The sequence below is a fragment of the Carassius carassius genome, chromosome 45 (genome assembly GCF_963082965.1).
Source record: "Carassius carassius chromosome 45, fCarCar2.1, whole genome shotgun sequence".
Classification (NCBI taxonomy): domain Eukaryota; kingdom Metazoa; phylum Chordata; class Actinopteri; order Cypriniformes; family Cyprinidae; genus Carassius; species Carassius carassius.
Window position 1 is genome coordinate 6,959,624 of NC_081799.1, and position 11,088 is coordinate 6,970,711.

Here is an 11,088-nt window from a genome sequence, read left to right on the forward strand (position 1 = left end):
AGAGAAGGTGGGGACATTTCCCCCCCTGGATAACTTTGATTAAGCCACTTTATCCCATGCCCAGTGGGGGGTCTGTCATGAGCCTATGGATATATGAAGCTTGTGGCATACAAGTGAAGGGGATGGGAGGTGCGGGGGGTCTGCTGGTCAGTCGAAATCCCCAAAAGGGCAGCTGGGACACTATGGGAAAGCCTCGAACTTCGTCCAGCGTTGTGATAATCAATAACATGTTTCCATACAGACGTCTCACGGCTCATCAGCTCAATAAATGTCACTCACGGTCCCACGCTCAGCTCAATCGTGCAAACTTACTCAGCAGTCGTGAAGTGACAGGCCAACACTGAATGAATGTCAGTTTGTGAAATTTGTTTGAATATTCACCGAAGCGTTTTGGGAAGTTTGATTCGTAAAAAGACATCAGCTGTGTTTTGAAAGGAATGCAACAAAAGCATGTTTAATGCAACACAGGACCATTGGAAAAACTCAAAAAACATACTTATACACACAATTTACTATTAACATTAAAACACCAACAACTTTTATTGCGGTTCACACAAATTATGATCAGAGGGGTAGATTATCAATAAATAAAGGCTTATTTTTGTACAGGTCCTTGCAAAATAATATGTTATGACTACAAAACTTTACCCTAGTGCATGATTTGTGAATGAATACATTTTGATATTTACGTCATATAAAGAGTAAACTTGCTTGGTAGCACACCTGGTATGGTGTTGCACTTGAGATGGATAAAAATTTAGTTAGATGATGTTTTATTAACAAAGTTTGGGAGAAGTGTGTTCAGCTAATCAACCAATTCAACACAGCTAGAGCACATTCATATGATCAACTTCATTAGCACAAAAGTATAAAACTTCATTTAAACTGCATTCAAACTTGCATATTTTCCTTCTACATAGTACATGAAAAACAATAAGTGAATGGTACCTGAAGGACCTGTTGCATATTCTGGCTAGATTCTGAAGTGCACATCTGGTGGGCACTTAATTGTGTCATGAAGCCACAGGAGAGCGTTGTGAATGGCAGTGAAGTGACATGACATGCGTACAGATTGCATTCATATGACACACAGTGATACATATATTCATATATAGAATGGTATATCATTTTTAGCTTCTGCAAAGTAATTACCTATTCAAAAGAAGTAGCTGCTCAGAGAGCATGTGATTTCAGACACAGCCCAAAAGTTCTAGTTTAATAGTTGATCAAAATCTAGCTGAGCACATTGCATCATGAGAGTGTACAGTGTTCTTCTCTTTTTGTATACTGCACATTTTAGGGAATTCAGTTCAAAATTTAGTAAGAAAATATTGAATTGTGCATTGCACTTAGTAGTGTTTTACGGTTAAAGGAAACGTCTGTAATTGTAACAGAAAAGGTATTAGTAATTTTCTGTCAGGACATACTCTGTTTTCCTATGTCCTACATTGTAAGATATTTGTGTATTTCATGTAGGCTACATAGAAAATATACATGCTGTTTATGCCAAAAAAAAAAAGAAAAGAAAAAAAGTCAAATTTAAAAAAATATTTTTCAAAGTAAAGACTGCTGGAGTTAATTGGTAAATGTTACCAATACTTACTATTACTTCTGAATTGTTTATGAAATTGACTAGGAATTTCTGAGTAAAAGGTTTCTTTTTCTTTTTTTTCAGTTTATGGTAGTATGCCATTTTAAATATACTAACCACCTTCTGAAGCACAAAAAATATTGAGTCTGACTAATAATACCACCAGCACTACTGTGAAAGTGAAATGTATTTCAATTATTCACTGTCTTTGTGGCTGATAAAGCAGAAGCATGCATCTTAAGGAAGGAGAGCTACTGGAGATGTGTTGGTAGTATAGATAAATTGACTGGTAATCAGACCACTGGGCAGCTCATATGTTCCCATTTGGCCAATACTGCAGGGTGACCAAAGCACTTAGATGAAATTGCCTCTGTAAATCTATAGCAGTTGCAGTGATTTTGTTCCATCAGTAGAGTGGGATTCAGTGACACCTTTTTAAGCACACACTTTGCTTAACACACTTCTGTAAACCATTGCTGTTTCATACTGAAGTAAGACCCACCAAACACCAACAAAACTTGATTTATTTTTATGAATTGCTTATTAATAAATGTTCACCTTTTGATTATTGTGTGATTGTGTCTGATTTTTAATTTTTAAGCTAGCCATACTTTTTAAACAATAGTTGAGTTAACTACACAAAAGGTTGGTAACCCATTCGCTGGGTCAAAACAATCCAGTCGCTGGGTTTTTCCATACTTTACCCAGTGCAGGGTTGTATTTAGGAGGGAGGTACCCAAAATTAATATTGAAATATACTAAGAACACGTTTCAATTTACTCCTTTTCCAAATCTCATTCACGTTTGCATAAGATTAAATGTGCAAACACGTAATCAATAACACTAAATTCTTTCTTGAACACTAAGTTCTATATTTGAAAAAGCATAAATACGATTTAAATTTGACAAAATGAAACCTTCTATCTGCTACTGAAATGTTAGGGCTTTTGTAAATGTAAATGGATCTATTTTGTAAATGCATATTGCATACAATTCATTTGTCCATTTGTTTTGACCACATAATGTTTAATCAGATAATCATAATTGACCACTTGCCGGGAGTTTGATTGTCAGGCGATCTGACCAATCATAATGCCACATCCACAAACCAGCCAGGAGAGCAGATTAACATTGGAGGACGTGAACTTGAAAAACTGCATCTTTCCCATGCCACTTGAACTGAGGCGCTACAGCGAAAGAGCCACAAAATTGTATTTATTTTTTGAATTTCTTAAAAATGACCGAATTTGAGCTGAAACTTTGTTTTATGCCTAAAGTAGCCTGCAATGTCTTGTGTGATGGCATGTTGTCAGTTTCCTCTTTGCTCTGCTGTATTTTTCACTGCGTGAGAACGTGATGTGTGGCGTGAGAGCGGCATGGCTTGTCAGACATAGCAACAGTAACTAAGGGGGACGGGTCTTTGTGAAGAGTAAATTGGATCTTTTTTTCACTCATCTGTTACACTCAGATGCACGTCACAATGTGGAAGAAAATCTGTTGCTACTTCCATTTCTTTGTGACTTTAAGTTCCACAACAAAGTGACAAATGTATAATGAATAACACATAAAGGGATAGATCACTCAAAAAATGATAATTCAGTCTCTCATGTTGCTCCAAATCAGTCATTTTTTTTGAGTGAACTTTAAATGTCTGTTTTTATGGTGGTTTATGTTTTTTTGTCACTTGTGAAGTGTGACAGCTCTTTAGAGTCACTGTCGGGAACAGAGCAACTTCTTCTAATTCTTCAAAACGTCTTGTTTTTTGTTCTTCACAAGAATGAAAGGTTTTACATGACATAATGGTGAATAAGCTTTATTTTCAGACTTTGAATTGTTCCTTTAACTTCCAGCAGTAACGACAGACAGGTTTTGCTTCCGTGAACAACATAAGCACAGACTGTGGTGCAATTTGCCTAACGGTGAGAGCAAGTGCACCTGAGGACTCCAGATAGTGCCATCTTCTCTATTGCTTTATTACTTTCTCTATGATTTAACAGCTGGCAAATGCTATTATGGCCTAATTAAGTCCTTTCAGTAGTTGGAGCCAGCTTGCTTAAATTAACTGTCCAGCGGCGTTCATTTCAAAATAAAAGCACTTCATTGACTGTTCCTTTGAAGTTTTATTTGCACTGTGGTTTTTGATTTCTGTGAATGAACTATTAACTCTTGTGAACTGGTGAGACAGAATTGAAATCATTTTGAAAAGCCAGTGTCTCTTGTTGTTGTGGTGTTTTGTGGTTGTGGCTTTGTTGAGAGTGGATGTGTGTACTTAAAGCACCGTGGCCCTGTGAAACCTACAACAAGGGTTGAATTTCCCAGTAGACTCTTTAACCTAAGTCACCGCTGCTTCACTTACTGTCCGTGTTGCCTGGCAACCAGCCAACCACAGTGAAAGAATTTGTGTGCCTTTTTTCCTCTTAGTGAAGGAGGCAACAAGAGAAAGTGTGAGAGAGACTATGAGACAGACCTATGTATACAGACCTCCTCCACAGTTTGCTAACTAGGCATGGGGTGCGGGAAGTTAACAAGAAGCGTCCAGAATGCTGGAAACAAGAAGAGTGTCAGAAATTAATCCAGTGCCACACTTTTTTTTGTTGTTGTTGCTGCAACACACTTCATGTCATTAGCTTTAATGATGTCATCAAATATTTAATGCTCTAATATTTCGACATGTATGCAATATCCCACATGGGGATTGTGCAGTAACACAAGTGATGCAGGACTGAAGTTTACTATTGAAGGTTGGTGGGTTTTTTTTTTTTAAAGGAGCAATAATAATAGGATTAGTAATGCAGTAAATTACAAAAAATATGAGAACAGCAAATTAGCAATTATATGAACTATTATACATCCAACCAGTGAAAACATCACTTAGTCTTTCAAATCTGATATAATAAAAATGAAGCTTTTCACTAAAAAACCTACTGCGAATCCATTGAGGAACTGATGTTTCCTCTGAAATCACAGATGTCCTGAAGATGGTAGATTTCCCGAGGCTGTTGTACGCATTGTTTTGTTCTTTAATATATCCAGTCCAGGCAGATACTCTATACTATTTATAGATTGCACTTATGTGAAGAAAATCTATAACGCAGTTGTGATGGAATAAAGCCAATGGCGAGCAATGACATATAAACTGTGATAATGACAGCACGAAAAATATTGTTTAATTGGAAACAACACTAAGCCTTTTTAGACACACATTACTTAAATGTGACAACTTCAATTTCAGTCACCCAGATTAATCACAAGCAAATACCAAATCTGAAATCTTCAGCAATCTTCATAATTGTAACAAAACATTTCATCATCGGACACAGTCGCATTAGGTGTGATTTGCAGTTAAGAGTTTATTTCTGCAGGTTGTGGAGTATGTTGGCAGAATTTAGCCTGAGTACAAGTGAAAAAATTCAATAATGAAAGCAAACAAATTGTCCTTGTAATATATAACCAGTCGTAATACATAAACTATTAAAGTTTCTTTAGCTCATTATCCTCTATAAGCATCTTCTCACAGATGGTCTAGGTGTACATTGATCCAGTCTATCTTGTTTAGAGTATATAGCGTGCTTGAGATGCCTTCATCTGGGGAGGCTTATTTTGGAAATCTCCCTGGTCCATTGTTCCCCTCCTCCTCTTTTCCTCAGAGGGTCAGTTTCATTGCCTACCCCGTGGATCTGGACTCCTCTCCCCCACTGCTCCTTTCAGCTTCTGGGTTAAACATTTATCTGTGAAAAGGGAAAGCACAGTGCCAAAACAAATCAATGTTTCCCACTGTCCTGATGTGCATGACATGACAATATCCTGCCCAGCTGGCCCACTGGGCAACTTGAGTTTTGTGGATTTTTCTCCCTGCTAGAGGTTTGTTGCATCTGAGTTTCAAATTTGTTGAGTACCACAATGCGAAGAAGCCTAGAAATCCAGAAAATAGAAAGCAACTTACTGGTGTAAAACTACTGGTTCCAAAATGTCTTTATGTTTGTGAATCATATTCCAATGTAATTCCAATTTAAAAATCATCATAAATATGCCATATAATAATGCCAGAAGAACCATATTGGGTTTCACAAAGAGCATTCAGTGTTACTTGCTATTTCTCCACTATAAAGAAACTTATGTGCAATGGAAAGATTTTTTGGATGTTCATGGAACCAAGGATACCTATAAAGAACATTTATTTTTTTAAGCGTGTACATCCTATAAATTATTATTATTACTATTATTATTTATTTTTACAGTTTATTAACTAGAATTTATACAATTACATTTCTGCTGTTTCATATCAAATTCATTGTAAAAAATAATTGGAGTATGATTAGAAAATGTAAATTAAAATCAATAATTAAATAAATACAATTCTATCTACTTTCTACTTCAAAATTCCATGTTTAATTCAGTGTTAGTTTGGGTATTAAAGGTTCTTCAAAGATACAAATAAAGAGACATTATTTTAAAGAGTGTACATTCTTTTTTTCTATTTTATTATTATTATTATTATTATTAGGCTATTTATTTATTTGATTAGTTATGTATTTATGTCAGTTTATTAACTAGAATTTTACAATGACATGTCTGCTGTTTCTTATATATACTGTAAAAATGATTTTTTTGGAGTATGATTTACAACAAAAATAAAATATATCAGTCTTTCTACTACAAAATTCCATGTGTAATTCAATGTTAGTTAGCCTACTTGCTGTTTCTTTGTGATTCATTGTAATATCTAGCAATTGCTTAGTGCAAACCTTTTTAAGTGGTGTTTTCATACACTTGAGTGTCATCACACAAGTTATCTAGTGAACTTAACATTGGTGTAGAAGTTAAACAGCTTTTATTTTGTAGTAAAGACTTGTGTCTAAATATAAACCGCATTTCAAAAATAACCCTACCCTACCTTACATTTGCTCATATGAAAAGTGTGTCAGCTTTCACAGACTTTTTCTTTAAAATGCAATTCAAAGCACAACCGTCTTCCATTAAGCTATACATAAAAGCCATTAATTAAGTCTAAAAGTCAGAGGGGTTCTGTTAATACTTGTATTAAACGAGCATTAGCTATTACTCTGGATACCGGTTAACCCTCTCAAGTGGATTGATGCTATTGAATGCTTGACTGTGAAAAGGCTGCGGCGGGAAAGACGCTTTTAGCGCCAAATGAGCAATGGATTGCACGCGGGCGAGACACCCCGCGGAACTGAAGAGGAGGTTAACTCGCTTACTTCACACAGACAGATGAAAGAATAAAATAGTTTCACTTTAAGAGGGAGGAGCAGTGCCCAGGAGGCGGGAGTTAGGCCATGATTTATTAGGAGAAAAGGGACGTCGAGGGGATCCTTCAGCTCGCGCTAGTCACGCTGACGGAACGAGCGCTCGAGCGGGAGTTAATGTTAGATGATAGGATTTGAATATGTTACCTCAGCACTTTGCTTAGATTTGAAGGCTTATTCTTGTATATCGGGCGGTAGATGTAATAAATAATCTTTAACTCTTTTTATTTCAAGTATCTCACCGGAAACACCTGCTTAGTCTAATCCATCCTAGGAAAAATAAAATAAAATATTTTCTTTCTGAGGTGAAACAGTGAGTGAACTAAAATAGTTTATATCTGATGTCATAAGAAAACGTTTAGTGTTTTGGTTTTTAAGTCAAACATATACTCAATGTAGGCTAACATTTTTTAAAACCTTTAGATACATAGTTTTGCATTTAGACAATCTACCACAAAACCAGTAACTGGTGGATGGTTTATTCACAAATATACAAGGGGGAAAAAACATGGGTTGAAAAAATTATAGTGAAGTGAAATGGCAGGGTTTTTTTTTTCTTCACCCAAAATGTGCAGTGATGTCACTGCAGGTAGCCTCAACGTTTTATAATTTATATTTAGCCTATATATTTAGTATGCTACTTAGAGATATTTATAAGTCTTCACTGCAATGACAAGTAAAATAGTGTTTTTGTTAAACTATTAAGCTACAATAGATCGATGATAACGTTAGTGAAATCTTTTTTTTTTTTGTAGAGTAGGCTATAGTTCTCTATTAGTTGAAAAATGTGTTTAAAACATGTACATTATTGTTTAATAATAATAATAATAATAATAAGGCCTAATAATAGCCTAACAATAAATTGTTATTATTATTATTAGCCTATTATTTTTTTTCTTTTCCTTCCTTCTTTCTTTCTTTCTTTTTTGAGGACATTTGGTTTGTTTTAAAATGATCAAGTGGTCATGCATTTTACGTAAGTGCCTGGTTACAGCGTTGTACTAGCTTTCCTCACCCTAGTAAAGGTGTCCAGAAAACAAACGTCATGCAGTGTGTGTTGACAGAATAAACAGAGAACGGATTGTGATCCCTTTTGAGGAGAAAATGGGGCTGTTGTGTCTTTAAGAGGCTGCTGGTCCCTCTCTCGCAGCTGCTGGCTTGTGTGCAATAGAAGACAGTGGAGATTCATTACTTCTACAGCACAATGGACATTTATCACCCCATGGTGTTATTCAAATTCAGTACCAAGCGAAGATCATCCCCACTCCCTCTCGCCGTCCGTCGTGGCAACACCGGTATTGTTACGGGAGCCTGAGAAAAGCTTTCATAGGAACGTGATGGTCCGTGCCATTCCATAAGAACCGTCCCATCAAGGCATTACTGAGGGCGTGAGGGATCTTCGAGCGACCAAATGCATCCCTCCTTCTCGCATTTGACCATTTTCTCCGCTTGCGTTAGTGAGGATACAGCGCTCGCGCGCACAGGACAGAAGCTTCCGCGCATTTTCATCAGCACTGCGTTGAGAGAGGAGGCTTTGCTGTGACACATCACACCACGGGCAACTAAAGTATCGAAATGGGTCGACTGGAAATGGTTTTTGGTAGTTTTTTGGGTTTTGCCGGCATCAGAAGATTTTATTCCTTCGCCTGATGTCGAGAGGTGGAACTACAAGGATGTGCGCCCTTACAGGTGCAGAAATGGCGAAGAGCTGCTTCTGTAACAATCAGGACTTTGCGAAACTGCTCCTATAGCTCATTTTATTTGATTTCTCTCTCTCTCTCTCTCTCTCTCTCTCTCTCTCTTTTTTAGTGTTTATTTTTATGTGGTGGGCTGAGGTTTATCTTAGGTTTAGTCTATCCAGATTTAACAAGCGCACTGAACGCGCGTCAAACTTTTAACCCTCTTCTTAAAGGAAAAGCTTTCTAAAATATGTTAGGGATATTTTTTATTTTTTATTTTACTATGGATTCGATTAAAATGAACTTTGTGGTTTATAAGTTGAAACCCGTTTAGGAATACGTGACTTATATATATTTTTTAATATACCGGTTGTAACTTTTTGTTTAAAAGTAAGAAAACAGAAATCTAATTCGTTAATCCTGAGGTAAAATGTACGTGCCAGAACTATAAACTAACATAGGTTTGTCTGTTTATTTCATTACAGCAAACAACGAGATGTACTTAGTAAATATAAAAGTAAAATGCAGGCATTAAAAGAATGAGAAATGCGGAACGTAAGTGTTTAAACAGGTTATAAAAGAAAACCATCTTGTGTGAAAATCTACTAATAGGCCCAACAGCCACAGGGACACAATGTGAGATTTCAGTTTGTATTTGGTGTACACAGAGAATATGTTTCCATGGAGTTGAAAAATAAGCTGATCAAAGGGTCCCAGAGACTGATTGTCCAAACGCAATTCTTGTAAAATATAATTTAAATCCAAGAATTGTGCCTGGACATCTGTTGCTGGAGATTCATCGTCTTCGTTCGGGAGGAGAGATAGCCCCTGCTTTCTGTAGCTACACTAAATAGGCTATTCATTTTTAGTAAAGTTTCGCTAAAGGTAAGAAGCACATTATATGATACAGGGACGATTATTTTTATCAGTTATTCACATTTTCTTTTCAATAACGTTCCCTAGATAAACGCACTGAAATAAAAGAATTATCCTAACATTTTTGTTTGATACATTTGCATCCTTGAACATATTCGTTTGGGAAACTGAATATAGAGTCTATTTTCTCTGAAAACAACTGTGTGTAGTCTATGTAGAACTGAAGCGGTTATTTGAATGCTGCTTACTAAAGTTATCTTCAACAATTTCCCAAACGAAATTCGTTAAGTGTAAGACTTTTCCTAATGTTTTGTTCATAACAGTATTTGTGCTTGTCTCATTGTGTCTGGTAGATGAATAAAAAGTCACGCTGATTATAAAAGCATGGTGGGAAAATGCTTTGAGCATGCCTGAGTTTCTCATTCACTGAGACTGCCATCTTTTGCCCAAAGCTGCATGGTGAAGGACTTTTCAATGGAACGGCGTGAAGTAAAACGCCATTTACTCAAATAATTTCTGTCTCATTTATTAAGCTACTTGTATCACTGCAGAGATTGTTTTTGGTTACTGCTTTTCTTTCGTTTTGCATTTTACTGTCTGTATGTGTTTCAACGCACACTGCAGGCATGTATATTACAGACACAGGGTCAGGCAAAAAAGTGTGTGTCTGTGTGTGTGTGTGTGTGTGTGTGTGTGTGTGCGTGCGTGCGCGCGCGCTGGCATCTGTCTGACTCTCGAGGACAAACACTAAAAATTAATTTAAAGTGATCCTGAATTTTCTTCAATCATCAAGCCAAATGCAGTTTAACAGCGGGGCAGCTGTCGCTAAATAGTTATTTTGCCTTGATTTGATATTCCATTTCAGACAGTCGATTGATTGTATTGGTAATTATACGTTTCACTTGCTTAATCAATAAACTGCTAATTACACTACAAAGTAGTTTCAGTGAGGTTTTTGACAACGGAAAACACAACACCAAAACGGATGGAATTTTATTTGAGATTTGGAAGCATCGACCTGAGTTCGAATGACACCTTTGCACGTGCACCACGTGTGGTTCAGAAATGAAAGGAAATAATGGAAATAATAAAGTAGAAACGCATGCTCTACCACTTATTTCAATGCACTCCCTCGTTTGACCATTAAGTTTATATTTTGTGCATTGTAATAAAAGGTACAACACAAGGTCTGCTGGGCCCCACAAAATCTTTGCATTATAAGCAATCGTTTGATAATAAAACAGTAGCCTATATTAAAAGTAGCAATCTAATCACATTGTGGATCGTTGGAGGAACACACGCCAGACAAAAATAAAGTTTTTTTAGGCTACAGGCAGGGTATTTTAAACCTAATGACTAAGGCGAACCAAAGGATTCGTGCAGGCCTATCTTAAATTGACCAGAGCTTGACCGTTTAGATTATTTTACGAAAACTTTAATCACAAAAAGTTATTCAATTAGCCTACACAATCTCCATAAACGGTCATAGCGTATTCACTCCCGGGCTACAAAATATTGTAGATTGCGATTTGACTGTAGGCTACATAACCTCTAAACGAAATTCTAACGAATTTGTGTTTGCAAGATGCCTAAAAAGAAATGTCGATTATATTTTTCTCTGTCACTGTTATGTTGATAAGCTTGTAAATGCTATTACCTTGCCTGTCGATGGCGC